The following is a 17,928-nucleotide window of genomic DNA, read 5'->3' on the forward strand; positions in this document are numbered from 1 at the left end:
TTGAATGTTCAATTCTGGTTCCCATGCTTAAATATGTCTTTGCAGGGAAGGAAAACTAGGTCATGTTAATTATAGTTGAGGGGTTGGGGGAGATTGTGGTTAAAAGTTACCAGTACAAAGGACCTGGAAATACATTTAGTCTGTGTAATGTCAAGGGGCCAGTTGAAAGACTAACAGGTGGTGTTTCAAAGAGATAGATTTTTACTTGGTTAAAACAATTCTTTTTCATATCAGGTTGTCCCAAAATGGAATCAGAGTGATTAAATCCTATTGTTAGCCTGTTGATATTTTTCAAAATAACTATTTTGCTGACAGAGTTGTTTTTCAGAGATTTTGGCTGGAAGGTAACCCCTAGGCCCTTTCAACTATAACAGCATGAAATTCTAGAATGGCAGTTACTACAATCTATAAGGGTGGGTGGTAGTTACTAAACCTCTATGTGTTGGTTATGAAGAAATACTTGGATCCTGATGTGTAATGGAGTATTGGTAAGACAAAATGTTTTCATGTCAGAAACACCAGAGTTAAAATACTTGTTGAGGTAAGTGTGTACCTTTGGGCAAGTTATTATCTCTAAGTCTCCCCTTTACCTACTTATACTTGTTTTTTGAAGATTATAAATAACATCCTGAACTGATGTTTATAAATCTGAACTATTATCATCTTTAAAAAACACAAGAGCTTTACAGGTAGATTTGGAGGGTAGAAGAATGTTTTTAAATACCAAAAATGATAATTTATTAATTCTATTTTCCATATTGCCAAAACATTTATGTCTTATTTAGGTGTGAGATGAGCATGATACACATTTATCGTATCACTATGAGAGAGGAAGGTGTGAAATATAGTGTCAGAAGTATGATAACTACTTAAGAGAACACATTTTGATAAAGCAAAATAAAATTAGAATGAGTAAACTTCTCAAATCATCAAATTTAAAATAATAAGATTTAGACTGCAAACTACAGCAACAAAAACACTATTGAGTTTATGATGAGACTCTATTAGTTAGTTATAAATCAAGTTATTTTTTTAGGTCAAACCCCTTATTTTTGGGGGGTTTTTTTCAATATGATAGAGAGCACATGATCTTTACAATGAGGTTATTCTTCTTACAAAATTATAAATTAAATAATTCACTGAAAGTTAAATGGCAAAATCTAAACAAAATGAATAGATGAAAACTCTGAAAGGCAAAATATGTACTGAAAATACATATTGATCACAACTGGGATTTAGAAAGAAAATTAAAGTAGCAAACCTATAAATTACATAAGTAGGCATTTTCATCAGGTAAACATCTTTGTGGTAAAACTGGGTGTATCAGCTTATCAAAGCCTGATGTCATTCTACAGTTCAATAATATAATGAAATCTTGTTTGGAGTCTGAACTCACCAAACAGTTGTCCTGTGTAGCTTATTAACTAGTCAAAACCTAGTATGTCTACGTGTCTGAGGTAGCATGCAAAGTAATACATTAGCATCTATATTTTTTATATCAGTCTCCATGAACTTGATAGAATAAGACTGTCAAGAAACTGAACTTTCAATCTACTGACAAAATTAAGTTTTTGAGTTTACAAAGTTAAGGGCAAGCCCCTGGACTGTGTTAGAACCACCAAGATAATATCCAAGCCATGGTTTTCTTAAAAATCATCCAGATACTTCCCTGGTCATTCTCTGATCCTACTCAATTGGAACTTACTCAATTTCCATGAAATTTCCAAGTCCACTCTCAGGCTCATTTAAGTTGTTGGCAGAATTCATTTCCATGTGTCTATAGGTTCAAGTCTTTGTTTTGTTGGGACTGCTGGCTGGGGTTTATTCTGAGTCTGGTAGTCTTCTTTATCTTCCTGTCCATGGTTTCCTTGCTCTTCAATGTCAGTTATGAATATTTGAGTCCTCCTGCTTCTTATTTCTTTGACCTCTTTTCTGCCTCAACTCTCCTGCCCTTACCTGAAAATAGCTCATTGCTTATGTAAGTAGACTGCATCCACCAGAATAATATCCTTGTTTTAAGATCTGTAGCCTTAATTTTATTTGTAAAGACATTTTTTTGCCATTTGTAATGGAAAAATATTCATGGGTTCCATGGATCAAAACATGGACATCTTTGGGGAGTCATTCTTCAGTTTACTGTTGTAAGTGACTGATTTCACACATTAAGAAATGCTGGTATAGTGTCAAAACTTGAGAAATAAATTTCCAAAGTTGGTGGAAGATAGAATGATTCCTTCTAAGTGGGAAGGAAGGGCATGAAATTCGGAATAAAGGAATCAAAGATGACATGGGACCAACCAATAAAGGGTAAAATACTTCACTAAGCAAAGACAGTGATATTTCTTTCTTAAACACTTAGAAAAACTTGAGATTATTTAGGATCTGTTTATTTTTCCTGGTTGAGAAAAAGTGCTCTACAGAGTTCAGTGTGTGGAAATAATATTTGCACTTGGTCCACATCTACATTTGACTTAGTTTGGAATTGTTTCAGAGACAATCAAGATTATTATTTGTAAAATTCTTAACAAGGTTTGTTTCCATTCAAAAAATATGATTTGATTGAGTTGATCTTCAGTGATTTTTTATGAAAATATCATGCTTCATTTTATGATTCATTTCCTCACCTTTTAGAGTTCTGTTTAAATTTATATACACTCAATCTTTTTGTCATGAAGCTATATAAATATGACAAATGCAATCATGATACAGAACCAGTCCATAACACACAAAATCCCTCATGCTTCTTTGCAATCATTTTTTGCTCTCGGCCCTAATCGCTGGCAATCATTGATCTGTTCTTTATCCTTATAGTTTTTCCTTTTCCAGACTGTGATGTAAATATATAGTATGTAACTTTTGAGTCTAGATTTTTTCACTTAGCATAATGCTCATCTATGTGTCCACATCTATTGGTAGTTCCTGTTTATAATTTTTAAAATTTGACTGAAATTGGCTGTAAATTAGAATCTAAATATTTTTCATTATTAAGTTACTTGCAGTGCTTTCATTTCAACAGGCACATTCAAGGATGTTCTTTTCATAATGCCGAAGTTCTGGGTTTTGTTTTGGGGGTATTATTCTCTGTAAATTGTTTTTGCAGTTTGTCATACTTAAAACTTATTTTGAGGTAAACATGGATTTATCAGTGTATTTGAGCCACCTGTGATTCTGAAAGTCTGTTTAATGCAAGTTTTTAATGTTGAACAAAAAAGTGAACATTGGATTATTTTGAAGATGACTAGAGTTTTTTTAAAAAACATTTAGAGTCTGAAAAGCTTTTCATAATGTTAAAAATCATTTTAAATAAAGTTTTTCATCCTTCCTTGGAACAGAAACACTTGAAATTAAATCATGATTTTTTTTAAAATCATGGTCCAAGTGGGCTGAGAGGGGCTGCTTCCTTCTCAAAGGCTCCTGGGGCTGTTCCAAGGCCACCTGGGGCTGTAAGGTGATGGCCTGCAGGCTCCACTGAATGAGCACAATGGCCCAGGAAATGCCTGTCAGGTCAAACAGGAAAAAATTCACTGGACTCCTGTCCCAGGGGAGGGAGTGGGAGAGGTACTCAGAAAGGTCTGAGCGTTGAGTTCTCTCTTTCCAGCCCAACAATGGCCCCTGCACCATCAGTCATCGTAGCAATAATCCAGTTTGGTGAAGACAGTTCTGCAGCCTCTGTCAGAGAAAACTCTCTCCTCTTTGGGGAACAATGACAGAAGATGACTAGATTTAGAGATAAAGTTACATCTCAAGAGTTTACTGTTATGCAATGGAGACAAATGTTGTCATAGATAGTCCAAATAAAACAGTTCAATTGGATTTGATTCCTTATATATGAGTGTCGCTCATGAAATAAGTAACATTTTGCCATGATAACATTAAAATTATTTTAAATTCCTGAGTGCACAACAGCTAGTGGTAGAACAGAGACAGCTGAGAAGCATGTAGTGTGATAGGAAGAAACGTTTAAATTTTATGCTTTTCTAGACACTAAGCAGAGTGGATAAGCCGTATTCATTTAGTTGAGACTTGAGCAGATGTGAATTTGTTCTTATTAGAATTCATGATTACATACCGTACATAGTGTAAGTAAATAGCTACTGAGCAGGAAATGGGAAGCTTAACTTTTCCTGTCTCTTAAATATAATCATCTGAGTCATAGTTTCACGCCTAAAAAGTTGAGTTTCATTAGTTCTGCAGCTAAAAGAGTCATTAATCATTAAATAAGGATTGTTCATTCTGCACTCTGCTGGGGATTACATAGTGCTTTTCATGTACTATACCTTAGAGTGTTTTACTAAGCTGTGAAGTATTTTGGAGATGTGTGATGAATATGAAACTCACATAACTGCAGCAAAAGCTGAAGCACTAAGACTATTTGTTAAGTCAGAAATCTGCCACACATATTTGATGCCTGACATACAGAAATAGTGGAGAGCAAAATATGGTGTTTATTTTCCAACAAGCATGAAGAGAATTTTTCAATAAGGACTATTTACATAAAGAAATTTGAGAATGAAAATTCTTCAAGGATTTGAAAGGACAAACTTCAGGATTTAGTGATATAGGATAAAATTTAGAATGTTTAGCTGCATTTACCAAAGAGCACAGGTCTTTCAGGCAGACACCAGGCAGTGTGGCTGCTGGGCTGAAGATTAGTACTGTTAGTGGAGATTGCCATGAACCTCATCAAAGATACAGGGGAGGGTTGTCTGTGGAGCCAGCTGTTCTGTTCTTCCATGGACCCTTTTCAAATAATTTTTTGTCTAACCACTATGCTGAATTAAAATGTACCTACTTAAATTTTGTTTGTGGTTTCTGTACAACCAATGCTTGGTATTTTCATCTATACCACCAGGACCTAGTACAGGGTGCAGTGCTTGGAACACCCTGCATGAGGGGTGCTGTAGAAATGAAAGGTCAGTGTGTCCTAGGGAACACACTAGAACAGGAACACCGGTAAAATACAAAGAAACCTTTAGGTGGACAGGTATCTCAGAATATGGCTCCTTAATCTTTCAAGGATAGGTTAATTAACATTTAAATTTGGCTAATATTCTTGATTGGTAGGTATTCTGAGTTCTAGAAAATAAATCTGTGTATCAGGATTCAACAAGAGAAGGAGAAACAATAGGAGATACCTATTAGAAATTCTTTTTGGCATATTTTTTCCATTTATTTAATTTGACTGCTATTCTCAGGTAATATATAAATTTTTAAAATACAGATTTTATACAATTTTAAGCTATGCATTCTCAATTGGTTAAGGTGTATTTGACAAATATAATTGTACAATATTTAAAGTTTATAATGTGGTGATTTAATATACGCATGCATTGAGAAAAGATTCCCCCCATCGAGTTCTAATTATCACATCATCATCTCATTTATCTTTTTCTTTCACTTTGGTGAGAACATTTAAGTTTGTCTCCTAGAAAATTTCAATTATACCCCTGACTGGTATGGCTCAGTGGGTCAGGCATTATCCCGCAATCCCAAAGGTCACTGGCACAGTGCCTGGGTTTCAGGCTAGGTGCCAGGTTGGGGGCATGCGAGGAGGAACTAATGGATGTTTCCTTCACACATAAATGTTTTCCCTCTCTGCCTTTCTCCCTCCCTTCCCTTCTCTCTAAAAATAAATAAATAAAACATTAAAAAAGAAAAAGAAAAGTTCAACTATAACAGTGTTATTATGTATGGTTACCATGTTTTACGTGAGATTGTCTCTTATTCATCTTACAACTGAAAGTTTGTACCCTTTTACCAGCCTGTTCTATTTCTTCCCCAGCACCTAGCAAATGAAAGCACCTTTGTAAAGGTGGGGGCAGGCTTATGGCAATGAACTCAGGAGGGTGATGGGGCACTACACTAGCAAGAAAAACAAGCTATTACATAAGAGACAAGAGGGTGCATGGCAGGCCGCAGAGAGTGATGATTATAGTGGGGGAACCGCTTGATAAGTCTTGTGGTTGTAGGGAGGACACACTTGCAGCCAAAACTGCCTCCTGGCAGGGAGGGCACTGGGGAATGCTCACCTTGGCCTCTACCCTCTCTCACTTGTATCTCTCACATATGCCTCTGATTGGCTTAATCTAATGGAAATCTCAGGGCACGGGATCCAGGCCATGTCTTGTACGAAGGCCAGACTCCCAGGGCAGATAAAAGGAGAAAGTGAGTGTGGAGAAGCAACAGTGCATAACCAGCCCACTTCTATCTATAACCTCATCCCCGCCCCATACTCCAGACCTCTTCTATGTCCTGAACAGGCACATCATGCCTTAGGTTGTCAGTGCTAGTTATTCTGAGCCTAGAGACTCGTGTTCTAAGAATTGAGCTTCTCCATTCATGACTCATTCTCATTTTGTGTATTGTGATTATTAGTTCTGTGTATTTGGTGTCTGCATTCCAGAACAAGCCATTGAGCAAACTGGGCCTTGGTTGCCTCTAGTATTTACAAAATACTAGAGTTGGAGCAGCTCATGAATTTCATTTTAAAAATTTCTTCATAATTCATGATCTAAAGAACATAAGTCAAATTTAGACAAATTTACTTTTATATAGCTCTAAGGCAACTGTGAAAATGTTGGTTTTATTATAAGTAAATTGTGGGTTATGCTTGTTACAATATAAAAAAAAACTAGAAAGAGAGAATGATGTAATAAAGTTAGAATAGGGAGGTGTGGGGAATTGCTAATAACACCAAAGGTCGTTGTAATGAAGTCTGAAAAGAGATAAATTTAAAACCTGGAAGACATGGGCTTTAGAAATCAGACATCATCAATTCTTGAGTTAAAAAATCAGAAATACCCTGAACATTTGCATACAAGAGTAGATGCAAAGTAGTTCCTAGCTTATGTACTGTCTGTAGCAATGAAAAATCTCTATAAACATCTGGTTAAAACCAGAGATTGCGTAGATCCTGAAAGTTTCCAAGAAATAATAAATTGCATGTGGAAATCAATAGCACGGAATAGATAATTACTCATTCATGGTATATAAATAGCATCGGTGTCTGTTTTTCTTGTTTTTGGTGCTATTAATTTTGGGGGGAAGGTTAAAATTAATTATTTTCATATACTTTCTTGGTCTTTCAAACCTAATTTTTCCTTAGAAACTTAGGTTTTGCAATGTCAAAATCAAGGTATTATTCAAGAACTTTATCTTTGGAAGTGATGATAGATATAGTTTATCTATGTCACATGTCCTATAAATGAATGCTTTTAGAATCTTTACAAGACTCTAAAGCCTTATAAAGACTCCAATTGTATCCAAACTCTAATCATTTAACTGAACTAAAAAATATAAATTTATATTAAAACTTACCATCTAGATGAATTTCCTAATAGCTTGAAATCTGACCTGTATTCTTCATTTTTGTCTGTTTTTTTTTGTTTTATTTTTACTGCTCAGAAAATGCAACATACCTTGATTTAAAAAAAAATAAGACTTTTGAGAAATCTGGTAAAATATTATTCTTTATAGAAAATCATGAATATTCTTCTAGTTAATATTCAGCACAGTGTTCATCAAAGGCTATTAAAAATAAAATTCAACATAATGATTTAGAAGAAAGGCAGCAAACTACAGACTATAGTGAAATCTTCCTTCATGTTTTACTATGGTCTACAAAACATTTTTTATTTTCTTACATTTTAAATGGTTTTTAATAATCTAAAGAATAATATTTTGCCATAACAATGACATATGGTTCTAACCCATGTGTTCGTAAGTAAAGTTTTATTGGATCTCAGCTTTTTCCGTTCACTATCCATTACTGCTGTGATGGCAGAGTTCAGCAGCTGGAACAAAGATCACATAGCTTTGCAAAGCCTGAAGTATTTAACACTTGACAGAAAAAGTTTGCCTACCTGTGGCTTTCAGGATTCTATTAAAATCCATTTTTTTCTTTTTAAAATATATTTTATTGATTATGCTATTACAGTCGTTTCATTTTCCTCCCTTCATTACCCTCCGTCCTGCACACCCCTTCCCACATTCCCCGCCTTTAGTTCATGTCCATGGGTAGTACATATAAGTTCTTTGGCTTCTACATTTCCTATACTGCTCTTATCCTCCCCCTGTCTATTTTCTACCTACCATCTATGCTACTTATTCTCTGTACCTTTTCCACCTCTCTTCCCCTCCCACTCCCCTTTTGATAACCCTCCATGTGATTTCCATTTCTGTGTTTCTGTTCCTGTTTTAGTTGTTTGCTTAGATTGTTTTTGTTTTCATTTTTGTTTTAGGTGTGGTTGTTAATGATTCTGAGTTTACTGTCATTTTAGTGTTCATATTTTTTATCTTCTTTTTCTTAGATAAATCCCTTTAACATTTCGTATTATAAGGGCTTGGTTATGATGAACTCCTTTAACTTGACCTTGTCTGGGAAGCACTTTATCTGCCCTTCCATTTTAAATGAAAGCTTTGCTGGATAGAGCAATCTTGGATGTAGGTTTTTGCCTTTCATGACTTGGAATACTTCTTTCCAGCCCCTTCTTGCCCATAAGGTCTCTTTTGAGAAAACAGCTGACAGTCTTATGGGAACTCCTTTGTAGGTAATTGTGTCCTTTTCTTTTGCTGCTTTTATGATTCTCTCCTTATCTTTAATCTTGGGTAATGTAATTATGATGTGCCTGGGTGTGTTCCTCCTTGGGCCCAACTTCTTTGAAGACAGAGATATAGAATAGTATTTAAAGCATAATGTTCTGCTATCTGTAATCTTCTAAGCCCAATATTTTAAAGGCTAATTTTTGTCTTTACAATTTTAAAATAATACATTAATTCTACATGATATTAATAACACTATATGTTCCCTTTTGTTCAGTTTATTTGGCCTTAGAAATAATTGACAGTAGTTGAAATCTTGTAATACAAATATTCTCTTTTAAATGGATTATGGTTACATCAGAAATATTTCTCTGAAAGAATAATTATGGTTGGTAGGACATTTTGTAGACTACTGAGATGTAAGATTTCTTTGAAGGGAAGACTTTCTTGTTTTTGTTGATGAGGTGGGAGAATAACAAGCTTCAAGATGACTTATCTTCAGTGATGAGGAACTTGAGAGACAATATAGCCAACACTGAAAGTCACTGAGCACTCTGAGAACCACGGATAAGAGCTAACAAATATACTGTGCATAAATGCTGAATAAGACAGTCTAGGAAAAGGAGATAATAAAAGGTAATCTCTGTTAAACTTCAAAGTGCTAAAGTATAATGAAAAAGGAAGATTTAAGGTTTTACAAGAGGAAAAATTCTCTTAAGAATCTTAATACCAGAGTTGCAGTGAAAAAGACAGAATAGGTGCTGAGTTGTACACTATCATGAGCATAGTGTGTGATAAATCTAGGAAGCGGTCACAGCTAGTATGAGAATGAAATTCCACCGAAGTTTAAAAGAGTGTCAGAATTCACCTTCAGTAGGATTTTGATGTGGTCAACAAATACCATGGATATGACTTACTATGTAGGTTTGAATTCTTTCTCAAATAGAAAATAAAGTTTTTTTTATTTCTGTAACAAGAGGTTTGGAAACCCAAGCAAGGCATTTCTATCTATCTAACCTCAACTGATTTTAAAGTTAGATCTCATGTATTTAATTTATTCATTTTTGTATGCACACCTCATGAGCTTTAGATTCAGATTTGCCTCTTTGCTGGTATCTGTAAAATCTGTACAGCTTTTAGGTGAACGAGTCACCTAAAATTGTGTCATATGCCGTCATTCAAGGAATTGTTACCTTGTAAACCAGTTAAATGATAGTTTTCAGGATTTGTTTCTTAAATTGTCTAAGAGAAGAGTTACAACTACTATTTCCACTTACAAACAAGGTAGAATACATTTTTGGGAAAGCATTTTGGTAAAATCAAGCAAAATGCAGATAAGAAAGAGGAAATGAATCTAGAAAAGTAATATGAAGGGTAGAGTTATCCATTATTAATAACAGAAAATGATATATGGCCGTAAGTATTTTCCATGCTATTAGGTAATCAATTTTTGCTTATTCATAATTGAAAAAAACTGAATCAGAGTAAACAAGAAAAAAATTCAGCTATGAATTTCTATTGCTATAAATGAAATTCAATGAACATGGTTTTCTTAAAAGAAGAAAATATAATTTATCATTGGAGGTGAAATCTTCCAGTTTTAATCACTGATAGTATACATGAATATCTATTAAATTCAACACTGATTTATTTTTAAAGCCTTGGTTAAACATTTAACACTTTATAACCTTACATTTATAACTTTGTATTCATTATAGAAACCTTGTTTAAACATTGCATAACTTTGAAATGTATAGTATTAAATCTATGTTAACAGTAAATGACTATAAAAATAATTTAAGAAATCTTTAAAAGATCTCATTCTTTCATGGATTGATCCACACAAATAAACCCATAACTATCTATTCAGACAGAGGGAGAGCAACCTTGCTCTGTTTTACTTCCAAAAATATCACAGAGCTTGACTCTAAAATGAGTGTCTTTGATTTGAATGCAAAATACTCCTGAATATTTGTTGAAATTCTCAGAAGATAAATCTATTGAACTATTTTTTTTATTTGGGGAAACTATCCTGAATTCATGGATTCCTTGAAATCAAGTCAGTTTTTTTCTTTTTTTTTATTTATAGAAGAGTTGGGTAGGCTATATTTGGTTGCTTTAAATTAATCTTTTGTATGACAAAGAAGTAAATTACATCTTTTTATTTCCAGTAACTAGACCCCAAATACTTATAAAATGCCCAAATAAATTATTTATATTTACATAATGGTAGAGCTGAACTAAGCAAATGAGTACTGAAATGTTTATACCTTTTAGAAAATGTCAGACTCTTCCTTAACTACCAGCAGCAGCTACATAAACTCAATAATGGAGTATATTCTATATTTACAAATGCATACTTTGACCTATTTAATAAAATGTTTAAAAACTTTCCACATGTTGATAAAACATTTTAATTCTCAGTACTTTAAGCTGGGAACATCTTTCAATTATGCTCACTAAAATAAAGATAAACTTAAGAAACAAAAGAAAAGCAGATCATTTGCAGCATGACAGAATGAGGATCTTTGAAAATCCACACCTCCATGAAGCATCATGACAACTTTCAAATAATGTCCAAATCAACTTTTTTAGTACTCTAGGAACTAACAGAAGGCTTACAGCAGTCTGCATAACAGTATATAGGAAAACTGGCTGAATTTCATTTAACAACAGGGAGCTTTGTGATATTTTAATATCCCCTAACCCCGCATTCCTCTCCTTAGCTCTACATGGTAGGTTTGAAAACCAATAGGCTCTTAACTGCGGTAGCTGTGAAAACTGGTACCTTAGGGGGCAAAATGGGCTTAGAATTTTCCAAAAGCCTCAGAAATCTTTATTTTGCCCTAACTGACTGCTGAGAAGTTTCATTGTCAGGATTTTCCTTTATTTGACCTAACTCAGAACACTCTCTGCCTCATCCTCAGGATATTTGTTGGAAAAAAATAGTAGCAATTGTTTATTGATACTGCTGCCTGAGGTGGCATTAGCATACAGGGATAATGAGAGGATGGTCAAGAACCCTAAAAGGAAACAATGTGGAATGGGATCCATAGGAGGCTTTGGAAACATATTTTTGGGAATCCAGAAAGCAACATGCATGGACAGGACTGTTCACATATCTAGGAAAGATATGAAAAGGTCTTACGCTCTCATCTGTGGTTGAACTTTAAGCTCTATGTGAGTCTGAAGTGAAGGCTAAGACACAGTTGTAAACCCTCTGCCATTGAAGATGTGCTGTAAAATACACAAACAGGCCTTTAGCAAAGGCTGAGAACTGATTGGTTCAAAGAATTTAAGTACATCTCTGTCAAATCATTAATTGACCATTAAGTTAATGAAGCAGTGACTTAACTAACTACAAAGAACTAGGATTACAGATTTAAAAATTTTAAAGAATTTGTCCAGGGAGCCAAAATAATCCAACAACAATAACAACACAGCAACAAAAGTCGACCCTGGACAAAGGAATCAAATTTCCCTTTATGTTATTTAAAATCTCCAGTTTTTTACAATAATATATAAAGCATGCAAAGAAATAGAAAAATGTGGTCTATATACAGGGGGGAGCAGTCAATAAAACCTCTTTTTGAGGAATCCTAGATATTGGTTTGGACTTTATATTCACTATCATACAAATAATTAAAGGAAACAATGTCTAAAGAATTAAAGGAGTATTTGTTCTCTGCTTCTGGGCCCTCTGCCACAACCATGCTCCATCATAGCATCAGGCAAGCCAAGAAGCATCCAAGCTTGATTCCCCTCTTTGCATTAATTGGGTCCAGAGGTACTGGATCAGTGCCATATGTCATATGCCTGGCATTGTTCAATCCAGATGTCTCCTGGGACAAAAAAAATAACCCAGAACCCTAGACTAAGCTGGGTCCCAATGAATAAGTTCCACTTAGTGAATGTAGATTTCAGCAAACTGAAGAAAAGGTCCAGACTTCTAAATGAGATGTTTCACTATAAAGCTTCTTAGAATGAAGGTATTCCAGAAAACATCTGCACAATTTTCCACTTAACCAGGAAATATTTCCCCTCCAAATGCATGAAATCATATTGATATATTCTGTTGGGGTTTATACTGATTAATAAATATTTAAAACTATAAAAAAAATTAAAGGAAAGTATGAGAACAATGTCTCAAGAAAAAGGGAAGTGTGATAAAAATATGGTTTATAGAACAAACTAATAGAAATTTTAGAATTGAAAAGTATATTAACCAAAATAATAAATTTACTAAAGAAGTTCAACAATGGATTTGAACTGACAGAATAAAGAATCAGTCAAGTTGAAGACAGTCTCATTGAGATTATGCAGGATAAGCAACAGAGAAAAAAAAATGAAGAAAAAAATGAAGAAACTTTAGAGAATCTAAAAAAAATGCCAAATATATTAACATATCCATAAGAAGAGTTCTAAAACAAGAGAAAAATAGACAGAAAATTTGAAGAAATAATAGCTGAAAAATTTCCAAATTTGATGAAAAATACTGATATGGCTGTACAAGAACCTCAACCAACTTCATCACATACATGGGGTCCTTAGTAAGATCAACACATGAGTCTCATCAAAAATCATGGAGGCCAAGGTAGTGAGATGAAATACTCAAAATGCTGAATGAAAATGACTGTTATGAATTCTAAATTCAGTAAAACTATTCTTCAAAAATAAAGAAGAAATTAAAACAAAAGAATAAAATAACAATTTAATAATAATAATTTAAGACTTAAATGCCCACTTTCAATAATAGATACTTAAGTAATATAACAAACCAATTAGACCTATCAGACTTCCCTAAACACTCAACACAACACTAGGATATATATTCTTCTGAAGGCACATTGAACAACTTCTGGTAGACCACGTGTTAGGCTATAAAGAAGTCTTTATTTTAAAAATTAAGTCATATAAAATATATTCTCTGACCACAGTGTAATAAAATTTGAAATGATTATTAAAGGGCAACTTGAGAAATTCACAATGACATGGTAGACTTTTTTATTTTATATAACCAATGAGATAAAAAAGAAATGAGAAAGGATATTAGATAATATTGACATTTATAACTATAAATGCATTTGCAAAATAAGATAGACTTTAAATTAATATCCTAATCTTCCACTTTATGACTAGAAAAAGAAAAGCAAATTGAATTGGAAACAATCAGAAGGAAGCAAATAATAAGGATTAGTGTGGAAATAAGTGAAATAGAGAATAGGAAAAATAACAAAATCAAGCAAACTAAAAGTTGGTTTTTTGAAAAAAATCAACAAATTTGATAAACCTTTAGCTTGGTTAACTAAGAAAACATCATAGAAGACACAAATTACTAAAAATCATGACTTACAAAAGAGACATCACTAACTACCTTACAAAATTAAAAGGATTATAAGCAGAAGGACAAATGCATGCCAAAAAAGTAGATAAGCTAGATAAAATGGACAAATTTTTAGAAAGCCAAAGCTTCTCAAACTAACTCAAGAACAAATAAGTCAGAATAGACCTCTAACAGATAGAGATTGAATTAGTAATGAAAAAATATTTATACTAAAAAAAATTGCAAGCCTAGATGTTTCCAGTAGTGTATTTACCAAAAATTTAAAGAAGAATTAACACCAATCTTTCACAAAGTCTTTCAAAAATTAGAAAACGAGGGAAGACTTTCCAAGTAATTCCATGAAGTTGTTAATCTGGTACATTAACCAAAGGCATCATAATTTTTCTTAAAGAAAATTGAAGAATAATTCCCTTTATGAATATATAGATGCCAAAAATCTCAACAACAAATACTAGCAAACTTAATAAAAAAAACATATAAAAAGACTTGCATATGATGACCAGGTGAGATTTATCTCAAGAATGTAAGGTTTACTTATCTAGGAAACTCAGCCAAATCAATGTAATCTCCTGTATTAAGAAGGGCAAAAACAACATGATAATCTCAATAGCTATATAAAAATTGTTGCATAAAAACAATACATAATAATATTACAACAATCAAGAAACTAGAAAAAGAAGGAAACTTCCCAAACTTAACAAAGTCTACCTAAAAATACCCACACATAACATCATACTTGTTGGTGGAAGACTAATACTTTTCCCTAAAATCAAGAACAAGAGAAGTATGTACATTTGCACCATCTCTATTCTACATTGTACTGAAGATTCTAGGCAAGGAAATTAGGCAAAAACAGAAAATGAAAGGCACTTAGGTTGCAAAAAAAGCAGTAAATCTACCTGCAGATGACATTAAATTGTATATTTAAAATCCTATATATTTTAAAAAATACAAAAAAGTTATTAGAAGTAATAAATAAATTCAGCAAGTTTGTAGAATATTAATTAATATACAGAAAATAATTGAATTTCTACAGACAACTATTGAACAATCCAAAAAGTTAATTAAGAAAACAATTACATGTATAATAGTATCAATATAATCAATGATTAAGAATAAATTTTATTATAGGATAGTTAACACAAAATATTATACGAATTTCAAATATACAACATATTCAACATTTGTTACCTAATAAAGTGATCACCATGATAAGCCGAGTAACCACCTGTCATCTGTAAACTGGTTCCCTTGATATTTTAAGTGCCCACCTGGCACCATACATAGGTATTACAATATCATTGGCTATATGTCTTATGCTGTACTTTACCTCCCTGTGACTATTTTGTGCCTACCAACTTGTACTTCTAAATCCCTTCCCCCTTTTCACCCATCTCTCCAACCCCCTCTCCTCTCTGGCAACTATCAGTCTGATCTCTGTATCTGAGTCTGTTTCAATTTGTTTATTGTTTTATTTTGCTCTTTAGATTCCACATATAAGTGAAATCATATGATACAGAAACTTTATTTCACCTTCAAGTCTTAATGATAATCTTGACAAGTAGAGGATTCCTGGTAGTAAGTTTTTCTCATGTATCACTTTGAATATATCATGCCACACCCTTCTAGATTGCAAAGTTTCTAATAAAAATCAGTTTATATTCTCATAGGGGTTGTTTTTTTCTTACAGCTTTTAATATTCTCTCTTCCCCTAAACTTTTGATATTTTAATTTTGATGTGTCATGTTGTGGATCTCTTTGTGTTCCAAACTGGCACCACCCAGCAACCACCCAGTGTGGTAGAAGGTGAGTAAAACAAAACAAAGGAAAAATACTTCTGTCTTTGGAGAGTTCCAGCTGCCTCTCCAACACTGCCCTAAAATTAGTCAGTGAATCTTTACATATGACTCAGACATCTTCAAACTGCTGCCCCTGTACTAGGACTCAGAATGAGTATGTTTGTTTATAGGTCCTTTAAGGGTGATGTTTCAATTTCCTATAGCCTTTCAGCTCAAAACCAGATGTTGTGGGGGCTTCTTTTTCCAGTGTAGATTTCCCTGGCAAGAAAATCTGATATAGGTCTTGAACCCTTGGCTCTTCAGGGGCAATGGGGACTTATGTGGTAGTGATATCCCTCCTGTTTGTGAAGCTGGAATGTAGGCCCTGACTAGATCACGCCTCTACCCTTTTTAGCCTTCTCAGCCATTTTCTTCATATCCTCAGTTGTAGAAAATCTGCTCTGCTATATTCACATAGTTCTTAAAGATAAGCACTCTATATGTAGTTGTAGTTTTGGTTTTTCATTGGGAGGTGGTGAGCCCAGGGTCTTCATGCTCTGCCATTTTTTCTCTCTCTTCCCAGAATAAATTTAACCAAGAGGTGCAAGACTTAAACACTGAAAAGTACAAAAATTACTAAAAAAATTAAAGAAGTCATGGATTAGAAGACAATATTAGGATGGCAATTCCTCCCAAAGTGACCTACAAATTCAGTACAATCTCTATCAAGATCTCTGTGCAGAAATGGAAAAGCTGTCCTAAAATGCATACGTCATTTCAAGGGAGCTCAAATATCCTCAACAATTCTGAAAAAGAACAAAATACCAAAGCTCACACTTCTCAATCTCGAAAGAGTGTGGTAATGTCATAAGGATAGACATAGAGACCAATGGAATATAACTTGGAGTCCAGAAATGAACTTATACATTTATGGTCAATTAATTTTTGACAAAGATGCCAGGATAATTTAATGGAGAAATAATAATCTTCTCAATAAATGGTGCTGGTTCATTCATGTGCAGAAAAGTGAAGTTGGATCTCTTCCTCAAGCCATTAAAACAATAAAAAAGGTGAACACATGATCCACACAACAAAAGAAAAATATTGTAAAATATATCTGATAAGGGCCTTGTGTCCAAATTATTTAAAGAACTCTTATAACTCATTAATAAAAGAAAGGCAAAATTAGCAAATGGACAAAATCTAGATAGGCATTTTTTCAAAGAAGATATACAAACATCCAAAAGCACATGCAAAAATTTTCAACCTCACTAGTCATTAAGGAAATGTAAATCAAAACCCCAATGGGTTTTGATCATTCTCACTAGTATGGTGATTATCAAAAAGATGGGCAATAACAACTCTTGACAAGGATGTGGAGAGACTGGAATGTAGCTAATGGAAATGTAAAATAGTGCGGCCACTTTGGGGGCAGTTTGGCAATTCTTCAAAAAAATTAAACATAAAGATTATGACCCAGTAATTCCACTCTTAGATATATAACCAAGAGAATGAAAATGTATATATACAGACAAGTTTGTATATAAATATTCATAACATTATACATAATAGTCAAAAAGTAGAAACAACTCATGCTGTATTTATTTAGTCATGAAATGAAATAAAGTACAGATGCATGCAACAACATAGATGAAGCTTGAAAACACTATGCAAAGACCACACACTGTATGATTACATCTATATAAAATGTACAGGATAGACAAGTCCATAAAGACAGAAAGTAAATTTGAGGTTGCCAGAGGTGGGGTGCTGGTGAGAATTAACTATTAGTGAGTATGGATTGTGTTGAGATGATGGAAATATCCTGGGCTTAGAGAGTAGTGATGATTGAACAAATTCTTAAATATCCTAGAAAAACCAATGAATTATATATTTTAAAATAGTTAATTTTATGGTATACAAATTTGTCATAAGAACACTATTATACAAAATAAATGAAAATGTTAGTGCTCTTAATTATCCAAGGAATGTGGATATTCATGAAGCCTGCTCAATGGAGAAGGGACTTTCACAGTTGTGATGAAACCCTAATGAACATCATGCTGTGATTGCATCAAGTTATTCTATAGTTTGACATTGGCAAGCATTAATAATAATACTGGCTTCTCAATAAACCTCAAGTACTTCCAGGAGAAATAGTGTATACATTGAATAAAACAAAAGCAAGGTGATTTCAGAAAGAAAAGCAACAAATCTTAATACCATGCAATGCAGTAGTTGTGGCTCATATTATCAATTGTTTTG

General features: G+C 33.5%; 1 protein-coding gene and 1 pseudogene across 3 annotated transcripts in view; both read left to right on the forward strand.

Moving 5' to 3' along the window:
- MAGI2 (membrane associated guanylate kinase, WW and PDZ domain containing 2) overlaps positions 1 to 17,928 on the forward strand; it is a 1,408,091-nt gene that overhangs the window by 325,399 nt on the left and 1,064,764 nt on the right. The gene's annotated exons all lie outside the window — the stretch shown is intronic.
- LOC118497088 lies at positions 12,225 to 13,468 on the forward strand (annotated as a pseudogene).

This window comes from Phyllostomus discolor, chromosome 10, assembly GCF_004126475.2.
Source record: "Phyllostomus discolor isolate MPI-MPIP mPhyDis1 chromosome 10, mPhyDis1.pri.v3, whole genome shotgun sequence".
NCBI classification, from domain to species: domain Eukaryota; kingdom Metazoa; phylum Chordata; class Mammalia; order Chiroptera; family Phyllostomidae; genus Phyllostomus; species Phyllostomus discolor.